The following is a 17,816-nucleotide window of genomic DNA, read 5'->3' as shown; positions in this document are numbered from 1 at the left end:
ATCCCCATGCCTCATCTATTTGTCCTTTCCTCCCTCCTTCCCCAGCCTCTGGCAACCAATGATATTTTTACTGTCTCCAGTTTTGCCTTTTACAGTATGTCATATAGTTGAAATCATATATGTCACTTTTTCAGACTAGCTTTTTTCAGTTAACAATATATATTTAAGATTCCCCCAAGTCTTTGTGTGGCTTGATAGCTCACTACATTTTATTGCTGAATAATATTCCATTGTACCACAATTTGTTTATCCATTCACTTATTGAAGGATGTCTCAGTTGTTTCCAATTTTTTATAAATAAAGCTGCTATAAACATTTATGTGCATGTTCTGTATGGATGTATGTTTTCAAATCACTTGAGTGTGTACCTTGGAGTGAGATGGCTGTATCATTTGGTAACACTATACTTAGCTTCGTAAGAAGCTACCAAACTGTGTTTCAAAGTGGTTGTACCATTTTTCAGTCCCACCAGAAATGAATGAGATTTCCAGATATTCCAAAGTCTTGCCAGAATTTGTGGGGTTTAGGGGTTCTTTTAGGATCATTGGGATTTGATTTTCACATATACCTCAGGGCAGGTATTTTGAACCCTTCGCTTTCCTGAGTCAGAATTACAGGCTCATTCCACAGAATGTTTCTAAAGAGAAACACTGTCTGGGGAAAAGCTACCAAAAGGGTCTGCAGCTTTTTCATTTGGTACAAGAGTAGAATTTCATGTACACACATCAGGAAGAAAGTAACTTGCTTGAGAGGTCAAAAATAGTGACACAAGGCCCCCTGGGAAGTTGCCCTGAGTTCCCTAGGCCCCACTGTCTGGCTGCATTGAACTCAGTCTCTTTGAAGGTCTCTGTCATTTCTGGCAGGCAGAGACCTCTGTGGGGGTCTCTGAAGACTGGGGAAAGCCAGGAGGGAAAAGCATGAAACCCATAGCTTTAATCTTTTCTTACTACTAAGAGAAGAGCAGATAGGACATTAAATACAGTTGTTTTTTTTTTTTCTTCTTTGGTCTGAGTTAACTTACCTCAGTTCAGTTCAGTTGCTCAGTCGTGTCTGAATCGCAGCACGCCAGGTCTCCCTGTCCATCACCAACTCCCGGAGTTCACCCAGACTCACATCCATCGAGTCGGTGATGCCATCCAGCCATCTCATCCTCTGTCGTCCCCTTCTCCTCCTGCCCCCAATCCATCCCAGCATCGGAGTCTTTTCCAATGAGTCAACTCTTCGCATGAGGTGGCCAAAGTACTGGAGTTTCAGCTTTAAGCATCATTCCTTCCAATGAAATCCCAGGGCTGATCTCCTTCAGAATGGACTGGTTGGATCTCCTTGCAGTCCAAGGGACTCTCAAGAGTCTTCTCCAACACCACAGTTCAAAAGCATCAATTCTTTGGCGCTCAGCTTTCTTCACAGTCCAACTATCACTTCCATACATGACCTCAAGAGGCCACTTATTCAGGTCACCAATAATGACCCTGCAGGGATTAAAAATTTTTTTTTCACAGTGAAAGTACACATTCACATTCAGAATTTTAGTCAATAATTTCTCCACAGACGTTGTCTTCCTTCATAATGTCTCTCTGCATCCAACTCTTCCCACTCCTCTATTCCTGTTACCACCAGGTGAGTTCAGACTACCTACCAGACTATAAAGGTGGCCACATACTTCATCTCCTTGGCTCATACTTCATCTCCTTGGCTGCATAGTCCCTCTCATAGTGACTCAGGTTCAAAATATTGAATCCATTCTTTTCCTTCATAAAGTCTTATTCATTCTTTCTCTGAAGCATCTCTTCATCTTGATTCTCACCTTATCCCCAGACTCCAGCACCTTACCTCTAACTCTCCCGTATATTCTGCATCAAATCTAGGCTCTTTAACTTGGATCCAAGGTGTTTTCTCCAAAAACTTACAAGACCCATGCATTGCTCCTGTCTTCAGTCCACTGCTGCTCATGTGTATCCCTCTATCTGGCATTTCCCCTTCCTTCTTCCTCTAAAGAACATTTGAATTCTACTTCCTCTATCTAGGGTTGCCATTTCAAGCAAATAAAATATCCAGATATCCAGTTAAATTTGAATTTCAGATAAATAACAAACAATTTTTAAAAAGTATAGTACATATTTACACTGAAAAAATTCCTTGTTAATCTGAATTTCAAATTGAATTGGGCAACCTATTTTTATCTGCTCACTCTACCACTATGGAAACTTCTTGTTACCTGATCCAATTATCTTTTTTGTGGGGCTGTTCTGTGTGACCTATGGGATCCTAGTTCCCTGACCAGGGATTGAACCCAGGCCCTTGGCAGTGAAAGCATGACATCTCAACCACTGAATCGCCAGGAAATTCCCCAATCCAGTTATCTCAGATCTCATTTTTTTTTTTTAGTTCTACAAACAACTAATTCAGCCTTTCATTACAAGCTATCTTGTATTATTGATTGTATATACAGAATTAATACTTGTTGGTCAATTATTAAATACTAGACATTGTGCTTAGTTCTTTTTATACAATAGCTTATTGAATTCTTAGAAGAAATATGTGATATAGTAGGTACTACTCTGATATCCATTTTACAAATGAGGAAGCTGAGTCTTTGAGAGGTTATTTTGTTTGTTCAAGATCCCCAAACTAATTAAACTTCAACTTTCATTTGTCTGTGGAGTGACCAACTTGTTCTGGTATCCCTGGTACTGTTCTGGCTTTAAAACAGAAAGTGCCATATCCCGGGAGCCCTCTTGGTTCCAGGGAAACCCTATATCTAACTTCAAAGCCTAGAATCCTATCCTCCTTCCCCCCCCTTTTTTGTGAATTTTAATTTTTTGCCTAAGTTAGGCTATAATGTCCCTAATTCGGGGTAGTATCTAATGGCATTTATGATACTTAGAATTATTTAGCACGTGCTTGTCAAAGGAGAACCAGGAGCTCCCCTCACTTGTCATATCTCTTTTCTTGGGCCTCTTTGGATGGCAGGAGCTGAAGACTGGAGCAGTGTGCTTGGAGATGCTCAGTCTCAGATGCCACTGAGATTTGTGCATGGCCAGTAGCCTTTGCAACAGAGGCACGCAGGTCCATCCTTGCTTGCAAAGATGCTAGTCTTTTGTTACTATCAATAGCAGCAGTGCCTCTAAACTGATGAAAATGCAGCTCCTTATTAGCTGTGTGGTGCCTCACATGACAAGCTGAACTTGGAGAGACTTCCTTATTTGGATTCTGAGTTAGGACATGGGTGAGGCTGGAGAAACAGAAACCAAGGCGCCAAGAGGAGTGAAATGCCATATGGTGGGAGCAAGCACAGCAGCACCTTGCCGGATGGACAGCATCCAGGGAAGCCGAGTGGCTGGTGGTTTATTTTTTTTGCTGAGATAGTGCTTTTGTGCAATAGGCACATATCCAAAAGATTAATATATTATTACATTATTATGTAATAACCAAGTGGTTAAAATGATGATATGCAGGTCTTCTTGTTATACTGCAAAGTGGTTATGAGGTATGATGGAAAAGGCAGAAATAGTAGGTTTCCATCCCCTAGGGGCATCTGTAAAACTTGTTTCAACCTCATTTTGAATGCAGGTCATTATTGAGCATGTGTTAAATATAAAAACTAAGCTGTGCGTAAAGATATCATTTATAAAAATCATTTGCTATTTAAAAAAAGTTTGAAATTGAACTGATAAAGGCTAAGACTCTCAAGGTAGCTATTTTTAGGTGCTAAATTTCACTTCAAAATGCTTGAGTTTTAAAATGCACTTTTGTTTCAGGCTTTGTATTAAGAGAGTATACCAGATATGGGGCATAAAGCTTAGGTGCAATTTCCATTTTGAAGAGCGCTGACAGATTCTTTCATCTTTCCCTCATCAGAAACTCAGGTGTCTTTTCCTCATCCCAACAGGATAGGCTCTCAGTCTGTTAGTGTGACATTCAAAAACAACCACCTTGCCTTTCCAGCTCATCTCCAACCAGTAGGCACCATAGACTCTTCTCCACCTAGACTCTTTACTGTCTTCCAAACAAATGAGAATTTAGTTTTTCTGCCTCCAAGTCTTTCTCTTGTGAAGTATCATTAGATATTTACTCTCTTGCACTAGACTCTCTGGGTTCAAATGCTGGTTCTGCTACTAACTACACGATCTTGGGAAAGTTATCTAACTACTCTATGCCCTGATTTCTCCAACTAGAAAGTGAAGCTAAAATATTTCTCCTTCAGGGATACAATAATTCATGTCAGTGCCTAGAACAATGCACAGCATGTACTAAGCACTCGGTAAGTGCTAGTTCTTCATTTATATTGCTGGATCTCATTGTTCTCTCAACTTACTTCAAAATATATCTCTTCCTTGTAAAGTAAGTCAGGCAGAGAAAGACAAATATCATATGATACCACTTATCTGTGGAATCTAAAAAAAAAGGCTACAGGACTTTAATGGTGGTCCAGCGGTTAAGATTCTACACTTCCACTATAAGGGGCATGGGTTTAATCCCTGGTTGGGGAAGTTCATGCCATGAAGTGTGGTCAAAAAGGAAAAAGAAATTTTAAAAGGGTACAAATGAACTTATCTACAAAATACCGAAATAGAGTCACTGATGTAGAAAACAGACTTATGGTTACCAGGAGGTAAGGTGGGAGGAGGGATAAATCAGGAGATTGGGATTGACATATAACACTGTTATATATAAGATAGATAACTAATAAGGACCTACTGCACAGCCCAGGGAATTCTACTCAATACTCCATAGTGATCTATATGGTAAAAGAATCTTAAAAAGAGTGGATATGTGTATACACATAACTGATTCACTTTGCTGAACACCTGAAACTAATACAACATTGTAAATTAACTGTACGCCAACAAAAATTTTAAAAATATATGTACAGCTTCAAGGATAAATATATATATAACTTCAAAATAAATAAATATAGATTAAAAAATATATATATATATATATATATATAGCTTCAAAATAAATAAATACCCTCCTTGAAGCTTTTCCAGATCATCTCATCCTGTAGTGTGCTCTTCTTCTTGGGAAATCCCTAGTTACTGACACTGTTTCTTTGGCAGGTGGTTGATGTTCTTTTCACCTGCTCATGTCTTATAGCCACACACACACACTCCAGCCACACACTGTGGTGTTCAACCAGCTATTTGTTGAGAGTTGGACTGTGAAGAAGGCTGAGCGCCAAAGAATTGATGCTTTTGAACTGTGGTGTTGGAGAAGACTCTTGAGAGTCCCTTGGACTGCAAGGAGATCCAACCAGTCCATTCTTAAGGAGATCAGCCCTGGGATTTCTTTGGAAGGAATGATGCTAAAGCTGAAACTCCAGTACTTTGGCCACCTCATGTGAAGAGTTGACTCACTGGAAAAGACTCCGATGCTGGGAGGGATTGGGGGCAGGAGGAGAAGGGGACGACAGAGGATGAGATGGCTGGATGGCCTCACTGACTCAATGGTCGTGAGTCTCAGTGAACTCTGGGAGTTGGTGATGGACAGGGAGGCCGGTGTGCTGCGATTCATGGCGTCACAAAGAGTCGGACACGACTGAGAGACTGATCTGATCTGATCTTGTGCCCAAGGCATCACAGGGAGGCAAGCCCTCTTTATGTCATTTGGAGAAAATTAAGGAGACAATTAAGGAGGAGACAAAGGAGAAAATTAAGGCTCAGAGAAGTTAAGTGATTTGCTGGGGTTTCAGAGGTAAGGGTTGATGATTCTGGGCTTCCAACCCAGGTTGCTCACTCTCCCTCCTTTACTAGGAAACAAGTGAATCTTACACCAAGGCTGCCCTTAACATAGGAGGCACTCAGTGTACTTTTCTGGTGGTTTAATGAATCAATATGCAGTTTGGTTGCCTTTATAACTGTCATTCAGTAGTGCATTATGGTTGTGATTATCTTGATAATGATAAAGATTCTGCATGAAAAATTTTTACGGGCTTTGAAAAGATAGACTATAACTTATTCCTCTTGGGTTGAACCCTGTGTGAATCTGAAAAAGCAGTTCACATTCATTTTTACTTGAACTGTTCCCTGCTGTTGTAAATACAGTTAGATATGGAATGTTAGAACCGATTTTATTATCACTGCTGTTTCTGTCACAAAGGAGACTTCCCCATGACTCAGTACCAGCTAATTGGCCTGTCAGTGGCTTTCTTTGTTAGGTGAGTCATTCGATCCATTGTTGACAAGGTGCAAGCTGCTTTCTACCCACACTCAGGAAGCTCCAGTGGGTCTGACATTCTCAACCCCTAATCAAGATGTTGTTAAAGCAGCTGATGATTTACAGTGAACAAGGGTGAAACTGTATTGGTTTTGTAAACGGCTGCTGGAAAGACAACTTCATGTAGCTTTGCTGATGTATGAATGCCTCCCCCCTCAGAGTATGTGCATGCATGTGATACAAAGGCAACTTCTGAGATTTCTAAATTCCTTGCATACAATGATCTATCTTTACTGAGAAATCTTAAAGAGCCAGGCCCATTCAATCAACAAATATTTTATTAAATTTTTACTATGTGCCAGATACTGTTGTAGGTACTGAAGCTACAGCAGTAACAGAAATAGACGAAAACTTCTGCCCTCCTCAAGCTTCTTCTTTTAAAACTTTTTATTGGGAAAAAATTGCAAACTTACATAGAAGGAGAAAGAATAATTTTCCTATTATTTGGCTGTAATAATTATCAATGTGTTTTCATTCTCTTCTCATCTATCCCTGCCACCATACACTTTTTTATTTTAAAATGAAGCATTTTAAAGCAAATCCCAGATATTAAATATTTTATCTTAAATATACTTTAGTATGAATCTCTATCAGATAAGAATTTTTTAAATAAAGACAAAATCATGTTAATATTATACCTAACAAAATTAGCAAAATTACTTGATATCATTTAATATCTAATTTGAACTAAATTTCCCTTGTCTCCAGAGTTTTTTTATATTTCTTTGTTTGAATCCAGATCCAGACAGGGTGTGATATTTTAGGTTGTAGAGATGGCTCTTATGTCTCTTTTAATTTATACCAATTCCTCTTAGCTATTTTTTGGAAGTGGTTATTCAACCTGGAGAAGTTCCCACAGTTTGGATTTGGCTGAATGAATCCTTTCAAAGTTTGTGATCTTCCTTTATGCCTCACATTTTCTATAGAATGATAGATATATCTATAAACTTGATTACAGTCAGTTTCAATGTGTATGTTTGGTGGGGGGGTGGGGTGCGTATTGGAACTAACTTCCTAGTTGAAACTGGCCTGATGCTGTTTTTGTGTGCTAGAGATGTTTCTGGAGGTGTCTTGGTGTGCTAGAGATGTTTCTAGAGGTGTCTTGGTGGCCAAAAATTTGAGTGTGTGTGTTAGTTGCTCAGTCGTGTCCAACTCTCTGCAACCCCATGGACTGTAGCCTGCCAGGCTCCTCTGTCCATGGAATTCTCCAGGCAAGAATACTGGAGTGGGTTGCTATTCCCTTCTCCAGGGTATCATCCTAACCTAGGGATTGAACTCATATTTCCTGCATTGTAGGCAGATTCTTTACCATCTGAGCTACCAGGAAATTCCAAAAATTTGGGTGACCAGTATGAATAACTTAGCTCTTGTACAACTGTAGCAGTTTTGATCCTGATGCTATGACAAATTCCTTTTGTTCCTTCTTCTTTTATGCTTGACTCTAAAGAAAATTTAAAAGTGGTTGTGTCACGTGATGTTTGTGAGTGGCACCAACTGGAGGGCCCCAGAAGCAGTGTCCCACACGGGAACAAGGTGGTTTTGAAGAATTCATTTGATATTGTCTTCTTGGAAAGCAGGCTAACAAAAGAGAGAAAACACTTATAGAATAGCCTGAATCTAAACGAGATCAGTTGAACTAGAATATCTGAGGGTCTTTAGTGTTTATGTATTTTGTGAAAGATATCCAGGTGATTTGAAAGTGCAACCAGGAATGAGACCCATAGATTAATAAGGCTTATGAGATCTTCAGCAGGCAGTCCCCAGTTGAAGTCCTGAGAAAGAAAAAGAGGTAGATCAGGGAAAGGCAAGCCCAAACGAAGCATCAGTAGGAAGTTCCTGGGATCTCTGGTGGCTATCGATTTGTAAGGATTTCAGTGGTGTTGATGAATTTCTTCATTAATAAATTATGTTATGAACTTTTTTTTAAAGAATGACAAGGGGGATTTTACTTTGTAGAATCCAAAAATATGAAAGAAGGAAGGATGATTTTATGAGCCTACAGCAGAGGAGAGTTGCTATTTACTGACATGGGAAGGTTATAGGGAAGGGTTCTATTTTGAACATGTTATATTTGAGATGCCTATTAATGAACAGATGTCTATTAATCTAAAGCATATTCTAGATTAGAAGCCGAGTAGGCAGTTGAATACATGTCTGAAATTCAGGGCTGGAGGCAGACGTTTTGGAATCATGAAAATAGAGACGGTATTTAGAGCCATGGACTGGATAAGATTACCTAGTAAATGAGAAATTGGCTTCATGGAAACCACATGAACAAGATTCCTACAGGACCCTTGTAAGGGTTTCTCTGAGGTGTATCTACAAAGGTGGCTGCTGAGTCATAAACAATGCTGATAATTTTTCACTAAATATTACCAGATTGTTCTACAGAATGTATTTAGCAGTTTAAATTCCCATCAACAGTGCTTGAAGCTTCCCATTTCCCCATATCTTTGCGAGCGCTGGAGAGTATCTTTTTGAATTTTGCCAGGCTGATGGGTAAAGCAGTGACATGTTGGAGTTGACCCATGAGAACTGATGGAGCACACTTCTTCCCAATTACTTTTCAGTGGCTTCACACTGGAAGCTTGGAAGCTTGAAATCATCACGGGTGAGAGTATTTGTACCTTGGAAATTAGCAAACACTACAAATTAGGACTCTCCTTCAACTCCTATATATACCAGCAAACCAGTGGCTATCAGCAATATCACACCATCTGTCTTTCCATTCTCTCATTACTAGTGAGTTTGAGCGTCTCTTCTATGAATGTTTGCCATTCTAGCTTCTCCTTCTGTGACTTCGCCTATTCCTACCCCCCCCTTTTTTATTATTATGTTGGGTTCTTTGATGTCTTTTTATTGATTTGCAAAAGTTACTTACATATTTTAGATACGAATCCCTTGCTGCTTTTGAATATCTGTTTTCTTCCAATTTGTCAGCTGTTAACTTTTTCCATGGCATTCTTCACTGAAGAAAAACCACGGGGATACAGCCAAATCTCCTAGTCTTTAGTTTGAAGGTTTGTGCTTTTGCAATCTTGTTTTATGAAGTAAATCCCTACCCCACATACATAAAGATTTTCTTCCACATCTCTCCTACTTTCTACCTACTTTTCAAATGTAGATCTTTAATTAATCTGGAGTTCACTCTGAATATGGTAGACATGGGGCATTCAACTCTATTTTTTCCTTCTTAAATTAAGCTCATTTTCCCCAAACCACCTTCTAAATAATTTGCAACTTTTCTCGTTAATTTGCAGTCCCATATTTACATATATTGAGGTGCCAGGGTCTGCTTCTGAGTGTTCTATTTTGTGTGGCTGTTCAGTTTGTTCCTGTACAAGTAGCATGCTATTTTTATCCCTATGTAGTAATGACATACTATCTGCCAGGGTAGGATTTCTCTCAAATTTCAAAATTGATTTGATTTATTTAACATTTGATTTTTCTTTATTGAAGTTTTCTTTATTGAACTTTATTGAAGTTTCTTAAAATTTGAGTTCCTGTTGGAATATTGGTTGGTATAACATTGAATTTAAAGATTAAATGGACATTTTTTACACTGTAAAGTCATCCTATCCCTAGTATGTCTTCATTTATTCAATCTTCTTTTATGTCCTTAAATAGAACTTAAAAATTTTCTCCATAAAGATCTTGTAAGTTGCTAGGTTAATTCTTAATATTATGCTTTAGTTTTATTGATATTGTGAATGGTCTCTTATGGTCTAGTATATTTCCTGGGTGCTTACTGCTGAAGTAGAAACGTCTGATTTTTAGAAACTGATCTTGTATTTGGCAACCTTGTTTGTTACCCTGGCCTATAACTTCTAATAGTTGATTCTGTTGATTTTATATGCTGTTCTGATATTCTATGTTTAACTACCTCTTTGTTAAATGTGTGTGTGTGTGTGTGTTAATTGCTCAGTCGTGTCTGACTCTTTTGCAGTCCCATGGATAGCAGCCCACTAGGCTCCTCTGTCCATTGAATTCTCCAGGCAAGAATACTGGAGTGGGTCATTCCCTTCTTCAGGGGATCTTCCTGATCCAGGGATCAAACCTATGTCTCTTACGTCTCCTGCATTGGCAGGTGGGTTCTTTACCACTAGTGCCACATGAGAACTACCTCTGCTAGTTGGGCTCCAATCTGGCATGCCAGTTCTAATAGCTAGATGTCTCTTGTTCACTTGCATTCTGGAAATGAGCCCCTGTCTTCCTCCACTGTGAATCATATCCAACCCTGAGCCCATGTACAGGAAGTAACATTGTGTTCTTTTGATTTTTTCCCCCCACTCTTTTCTCATGGACTGCAGTCCTGTTAGGCACTGAACAGACCTTCCAGATGCTAATGTTCTGTTTGTCTACCCGAATTTCTCAAAGATCCCTGCTACTCATGCAGCATTCCTGTGTCCTGAATGCCCCCAAAGGACACCTGTGTAGATAATACAACACAGTGAATCATCACAGGCCTTCATGTTACACAGACTTGGATTTGAATCCTATTTCTGTCCGAGGATACAGTGAGTGAGTTCCACAGCCTCCTGGAGTCTGAGTCTTCATTGGTAAAGTGAAAACAACTAAGATCCAAAAGATAGGAATCAAACTGTGCTCATAATGAGCATAATGAGTCAGTAATGCCCCTGTCTCCACATTGATGCTGACTACAGATTCTAGTCAACTTTTGGGACTTGCAGATTATTGCTATATTGTCCAAGAACCTTGTTGTGCCTTCAGATATAATTGAATATCAGCAGCTGCGGCTGGACCATTTCCCCGTGTGCTTTCCCACCCCTTTGGTGGTTCACATTCCAAATTCTGGCTCCATATCAGTGCCCAGTCCAACTCTTGGTTTGAGAACTGTATAGCCCATGGGGTGTTTCAAGAAGCATGACTCCAATGAGTGCTTGCATCCTTGATCATGGGCTAGGGAGTAACTTCAGTTTTTTGAGTAAAGGCAACCAGGTGAGTGGGAGATTCTTTCTCTAATGGCTTCGTATCCTTGGAATTTGCCAATGAACTAGACAATGTTTGGGTAAGGCAGAAAAAGCCAGTTGCCTGGCTGGTTCTAACACAGACTTTAATTATAGTGAGGAACAACCCAGCCAGCCACACCCTGTCACCCACAAAGTGTGTTCTCAGAGGGATAATTTAAATCAGCAATAAAAGTGAACTGTATAGGTGGAAAGTATAGCAACTTTTGTTACATAGAGAACTTTATGAGTTTCTGTGGCTCATTGACAATTGGGCTTATTTCAGTTCAGTTCAGTTCAGTCACTCAGTCGTGTCTGACTCTTTGAGGTCCCATGGACTGCAGCACACCAGGCCTCCCTGTCCATCACCAACTCCCAGAGTTTACTCAAACTCATGTCCATTGAGTCGGTGATGCCATCCAACCATCTTATCCTCTGTCTTCCCCTTCTCCTCCTGCCTTCAATCTTTCCCAGCATCAGGGTCTTTTCAAATGAGCCAGTTCTTTGCCTCAGGTGGCCAAAGTATTGGAGTTTCAGCTTCAACATCAGTCCTTCGAATGAATATTCAATACTGATCTCCTTTAGGATGGACTGGTTGGATCTCCTTGCAGTCCAAGGGACTCTCAAGAGTCTTCCAACACCACAGTTCAAAAGCATCCATTCTTCGGTGCTCAGCTTTCTTCACAGTCCAACTCTCACATCCATACATGACCACTGCGAAAACCATAGCCTTGACTAGATGGACCTTTGTTGGCAAAGTAATGTCTCTGCTTTTTAATATGCTGTTTAGGTTGATCATAGCTTTTCTTCCAAGGAGTCTTTTAATTTCATGGCTGTAGTCACCATCTGCAGTGATTTTGGAGGCCCCCCCCCCCCCCCCATAAAGTCTTATTTACTTACAGTTCCTTAAAGTCAGCCAAAGGCAGATTGCCTTCCTTCTTTCAACCAGTTAAACAGGTGGGTGGGGTCAGACAAGAACTGGGTGTGGTGAGAGCAGGGAGAAGGGGCAGGAAACCTCAAAGGGAGGAGGAAGCATCTGTGTTACTTCGTTCTCCTGAGAGTTTATGAGGTGCTGGACCTGCGGGGACAAAGAGACTGGCAGCTGACCAGGGACTGTGGGATGGTCATGGTGTTTACATATTGCATAAGCACTATGGATTTTAGTTGACAGTATGCTCAACCTGATTCGACAATGTGATGTGACTGTTGCAAATGAGTACTTTCATATTTTGAGCTATGCTAATAGAAGCACAAGACCAAGAAAGAGGTGGCAGGCAGTCTCTCCTGTCTGCACTCAACAGGACATCCCATTCATTCCTGGGCGTCACAATTAAGAGAGTTCTAGACAAGCTGGGATGCACCATAAAGAGGCCCTTAAAATGCTGGTGAGTGGATATTAACAGAGTCATATACGGAGCAGCTTAGGAGCACTGAGCATGCTTGTCCTGGATTCCTTGGAGTTGCGCATGATCTGAAGTCTAAAGGGGAGAAATGGAACCCATTAAGGAGGAGATGCAGGATACAGCATTTTAGCTCTCAAGGTAGGAAGAACTTTTCAACAAGGCTAATCAAAGATAAAATACCCACTTTCAAAGGAGGGGCACTCGTGCTTACTGGAGGTGCTCAACTATGGCTACTTGGTGGGAGGATATTGTAAGGGGGACTTAAGCATCTTTTCTAATGTCTGGAGCCAATTATTCTAACAGGAAAAGATGTTCTAGAGCCGGGGTAGCTCTTGCCAGGACTGTGTTTGGTCAACGTGGAAATACAGTGTAGCAGTTGGTGTATGAGATCAAAAAGGCCTCAGAGGGAGTTGTTACGGTGGAACACTACTGGCTTAGGGTTACAGGCTTCAGTCACGGGAAAACATGGACTTATTCAGTCCCTTCATTAAGGGACTGTCAAATAACACCTATTCTTTGAATCAGGATGCCAGCATTCATCACCACTTTCTGGTTCTTAGGGGGCATGAAGAAGGGGGCCAGGAGAGAAGGGGGTGAGAAGGGAGCAACGTAGCAGGGGAAATAAACTTCTGGGACAAATACTGGTACATCCTCTTCTGCATCTACACTGCCATGCCTCTGCTGCTGCTGCTGCTAAGTCGCTTCAGTCGTGTCCGACTCTGTGCGACCCCATAGACGGCAGCCCGACAGGCTCTCTCGTCCCTGGAATTCTCCAGGCAGGAACACTGGAGTGGGTTGCCATTTCCTTCTCCAATGCATGAAAGTGAAAAGTGAAAGTGGGTTGCCATTGCCTTCTCCCTACACTGCCATACTTGGGTGTAATTATTCCACTTGGGTATAGCCTTGACTAGGCTTTTTACAGCAAGACCTGCAAGCAGGTAATTGACTAATGGCCCTATTTTGGGCCATGCACGGAGCGATACCGGGGAGCCCCCAAAGGGTAAGACGTGATGCCTGCTCCTAAGCAGAGTATTGGAGCGCTGCTAGTCCAGGGATGCGAGACAGAGAAGCAGGTCAGATTGTTTTAGCTAAAGGCTTTGACGGAGAAGCTTCTGTACAGCAGGCCACGGGCTGCTTCCCCAAGCATGGCCTAGGGCCAGATGGGGTTCCGCAGAGATCCTGCCTTGTGTTGCGGTGGAAATATCCCAGTGGCGTCTCACCCCCTCAAGGTTAACGCACGAAGCCCACCAGACTTTCCTGTCCTCGAACCCCAGCCAGGGTCTGCGGAGAGGCTGCAGGGGAGCAGGCATGAGGCGGCGAGCACGGGCGCGCGCTTCCTTACAGTCCCCGCTCCCCGGCGCGTGCGCGGGGCCGGGACCGGGGCCTGCGCGCCGCCCGGGCGCCTGCACTGCGCGCGCGCACCGACCCCGCGTGGGGCCCGGCTCCGGCGCGCGCGACGCGGAGGTGGCAGGCGGGAGGGGCCGGACGAGGGCTGGGAGAGGCGCGGCGGGAGGCCCCGCGGTCGGCTACCGGAGACAGGCACTCGGGTGGAGAAGCGCGCCTCTTGGCCTTCTCTCCGCGCCCCTGCGTTCCCGTCGGCCGCCCGGAGAGGACCGGAGGAGGCAGGTGGGGCGGGAGCGCGCGGGGGCCCCGGGCCGGGCGGGCGGGGGCGCGGGGGCCTGAGGTCCGGTTGGCGGTTCGGGGAGGGCGGCGCGGAGGCGCTGGGAGCCCCCCTCCCGGGTCGCCTGCAGTGGGCGCCAGTGTCGCCGGCTCCTGGAGGCCTCCCTGGGGCGGGGGCGGGGTTGGGGCGGCCCACGGGCCGGGACGTGGGTGTCTGGTTTCCGTTTCTCTCCGTCTGTTTAACTTCAGGATGAGATACCGCCAGGTGTGTGGGACGGGCAGGACCCTGCTGCGCCGCCCCAACCTTGACCGCCCCGGCGCCCTTGGGAGAGCCTCTCGCGCGCAGTGATGCGCAGCGTGCTGTGCCCAGCCCTTCGTGGTTTTCCTGTGAGGGCCCTCTTCGCATCTCTCCTGCCACCCCTTTGCTTATTAAACTGTTTGAAGAACCTTTTGCCGGAGAGAATTCAAAGATAAATGACTAAGATAAATGACTCTGCCTCCAGTCGTTCGCTACCCCCAGATTGCTTAATTCTAAATCATGGGAAGTTGGGGGAAAACACTTGCTCAGAGACTGCTCAACAGAGACGCGGGTTAGACCTCATCCTTGTGAGCTGGATTGATGGGTTTATAACGTCAGCTTTCTTTTGAATTAGATGTCAGGTTGTTCATTAATCTAGAGACTATGTAGGCAATTTGGATTTTAACTCTGAGACAATGTTTTGATATGTATCAGAGGAGGATATTCTCATGGGATAATAACTTGCTGTATGTTCCCTGCTTGAGTGTGGTTCACATTGTAGCAATATCAGAGTGTATATCGATGCCTTTTAAAAATTTCAGTGAGGAAACACCCTCCTTTTTTGAAACATCAGCCAAATACTTTACTCGTACTTCACTTTCACATTGACACTTGTCATTTATGTATCTTCTGCACAACTTAAAGTCGTCTAAATGGCAGAAGATCACGCAGTGGAGGACATGGAGCAACTGTGTAGAGAAAGCAGAGAATTGGAATTGGCAGAAGTCTGCATTTTTATGATGCAAAGCCATCCTGGTTCTACCCTGTTTTGCTACCATAATTATGCATTTTAAAATACTGTCGTTTGTTATGGACAACCTGGGCGGAAAGAGTGAATCTTGAAATGGAATGAATATGTTTATTTCTGTCTTACAGAAGATTTGGCATATGGTATATTATTTGTAGGATTTATTTCAGACGTTTCATATTTACCAGAAACAATCCCACCAGTAAGGCTTTTAAAAAATAATATTTATATGATGTCTTTTATGGCTTGTAACAACTCCAGTTTTGAAACATACTAGTGATCTTCATGTAATAGAATCAACTGAACTCTTTAGCCCTGTGTAAATCTGTGAACATCTGGTTACTTTTAGACTTGCTATTCCCTTGTTAATGATGTATAATTAAGTACCACCGTGGGCTTGCTTAGTTTGTTAGCCTCTGTTTTTTTTTTGTCATTTCAGGCATTTTCTCATCTGGAATTTGAGTCCACATAATTTACTATTCTGAGGGAAGTGTTCTTCTGCAGTGTTCAATACGGTGGCCACTAGCCACATGTGACTTTTGAGCCCTTGTATGGGGCTCGAGCAATGGAGGAACTAAATGTTTAATTTGTATAGACACATGTGGCTAATAGCTACCTGGTTGGGCACTGCAGTTTTAAATTATTCCCTTAGGAAGCCTTCACTGGCCCCCTTGAATCCAGCACTTATTTCAGTTATATAGTAATTTCAAATTTCTTGTAGGAATTCTGTTCTTAACTGTAATCTACATGATGACAATCTGTTTTCTTTACCTTTGCTATGCCAGGCTAAGACTTAGTAAGAAACACTTGATAAATACTTGTTGAATGACTAAATGAACTTGTTGAGGGCAGGTATCTTTCATGTTCTCTGTAAGGCCTGTTGTTGTTCAGTCGCTCAGTGGTGTCTGACTGCAATCCCATGGACTGCAGCACACCATACTTGCTCAATGATTAAATAGATTTCATGTAGATAACAAATAAATAAATGGGTTATTAGAAATATACTTAAAATGCTTATTTTGGTAAGATTATGTATTTTTGTATCTTGTGAAAATAAACACTCATAACAGAATACTATATGAAAGTGAATGAAAGGGCCTCATGTTTCCAACTCATGTGAATGCAGCTTGGATTTCCTGATAGCTGAGTAACAACTTAAGGATATGAGTTTGAGTAATATGCCCTTGAACTGTATTCCAAATAAATCTGAGGGCATCTCTTGGTCTCAGTGAGGTTCCTTAGTGAGGTCCTGATAGCCGTGAACCACTCTGAAGAAGTTAATGGGCAACTCCACTCACCACCATTCAGTGTTAGGGCATTGACCAGGAATCTCTGAAAAACAATCACCAAATATTGGAACCATGTTACAAGTTGCTTTTACTCAGAGCTGTTTGGGGTGATGGAATTCCTATATAAATCATAGTTTAGGGAATTTGATTCTTGTTATTGCATCTGTTACATACACAGTTAATTAGGGCCACCTTTTTTTTTTTTTAATCTTAGGTTATTCTGCATAACCCATTATCACCAATTAGCCATAGTAGGATTTGAAATGAAAATATGTACTCAATCCAGCTCATCACAACTCTAGATTTGACCAAGATTCCCAGATCTTTAGATCCAGAAATCACTTTTAGGAAAGGATTCTAAAACTATACAGAAGTTTGTAGAGATGTATAGTTTTCTTAAATGGGACAAAAGGTAGAAGGTTGGGCTTTTCATGACAGAAAGGAAATGGGACCAGGGAAAAAAAATGAAATGAAGACACAAAATACCTGTTAAGAATGTTCACTACATTCTTCAGGTAATATTGTAGCTTTTTTGGGTTTGAAATACCTAACATGTAAAATAAAGTTGATTACATCTTGTTGAATGAATCATCTTTCCACCTTGAGTCTGGGTTTGAATATTTATTCAATGTGTATATTTAATAAATAGTTATTAAATGTGTTTTTGAATGGGAAACTCCACTTTTTGAAAGGGAAGTTTTGAAAAATGGCTCCCTTTTAACCAACTGAGGAAGAAAACCACTTAATCATTTTATTGAAGAATTAAGAGTGTAAAAAACATGGCTGAGTCCCAAAGTGTGACTATAGTCAAAGATTAATCTTCCTAAAACAGCTTGAATTAGGACAGTCCCCTTTTAAAAAGTCAGTGATTTCTCACTGCTCATGGAATTAAATGGTTGGTATTTGATTAGGTACATAAAGCATTACTAAGGAGAGTCCTAAAAAACCATGACAGCCTTACCTCTTACTAGATGTGCCCAGTTCCAACCTGCTGTTCTTTTGATGGGCTCCACTTTTAAATTTCTGCCTACTCATCTTTCAAGACACTTCTCAAATGATGCTTTTTTTCACTGCACCATTTCTCATTTTCAGGAGCTCATACTGCAAACGTTCCTTGTCCTGAGGTTATGGAATATATTTCACTCGGTTTTATCAACTATAGTTATTAGTACTATTTTATTCACCCTAGGAGAAGGAAATGGCACCCCACTCCAGTGTTCTTGCCTGGAAAGTCCCATGGGCGGAGGAGCCTGGTGGGCTGCAGTCCATGGGGTC

General features: G+C 41.8%; 1 protein-coding gene across 5 annotated transcripts in view; it reads left to right on the top strand.

The window, feature by feature from the left end:
* The window catches only part of CLIP4 (CAP-Gly domain containing linker protein family member 4), a 104,015-nt gene that overhangs the window by 26,333 nt on the left and 59,866 nt on the right, over positions 1 to 17,816 (top strand). The window contains exon 1 of one of the 5 annotated variants that reach the window (XM_070798942.1): positions 12,706 to 12,724. The exons of 2 other annotated variants lie outside the window; for them this stretch is intronic. The gene's annotated coding sequence lies outside the window, so the exon portion shown is untranslated. Of the gene's footprint in view, positions 1 to 12,705; positions 12,725 to 14,012; positions 14,213 to 17,816 lie in introns of those variants that run through there. 2 more of the 5 variants (XM_019970487.2, XM_019970486.2) reach the window with 2 other exon arrangements.

This window comes from Bos indicus, chromosome 11, assembly GCF_029378745.1.
Source record: "Bos indicus isolate NIAB-ARS_2022 breed Sahiwal x Tharparkar chromosome 11, NIAB-ARS_B.indTharparkar_mat_pri_1.0, whole genome shotgun sequence".
In the NCBI taxonomy this organism is placed as follows: Eukaryota; Metazoa; Chordata; class Mammalia; order Artiodactyla; family Bovidae; genus Bos; species Bos indicus.
The sequence above is the reverse complement of the archived record's forward strand: the minus strand, read 5'-3'. Positions and strand labels throughout refer to the sequence as shown.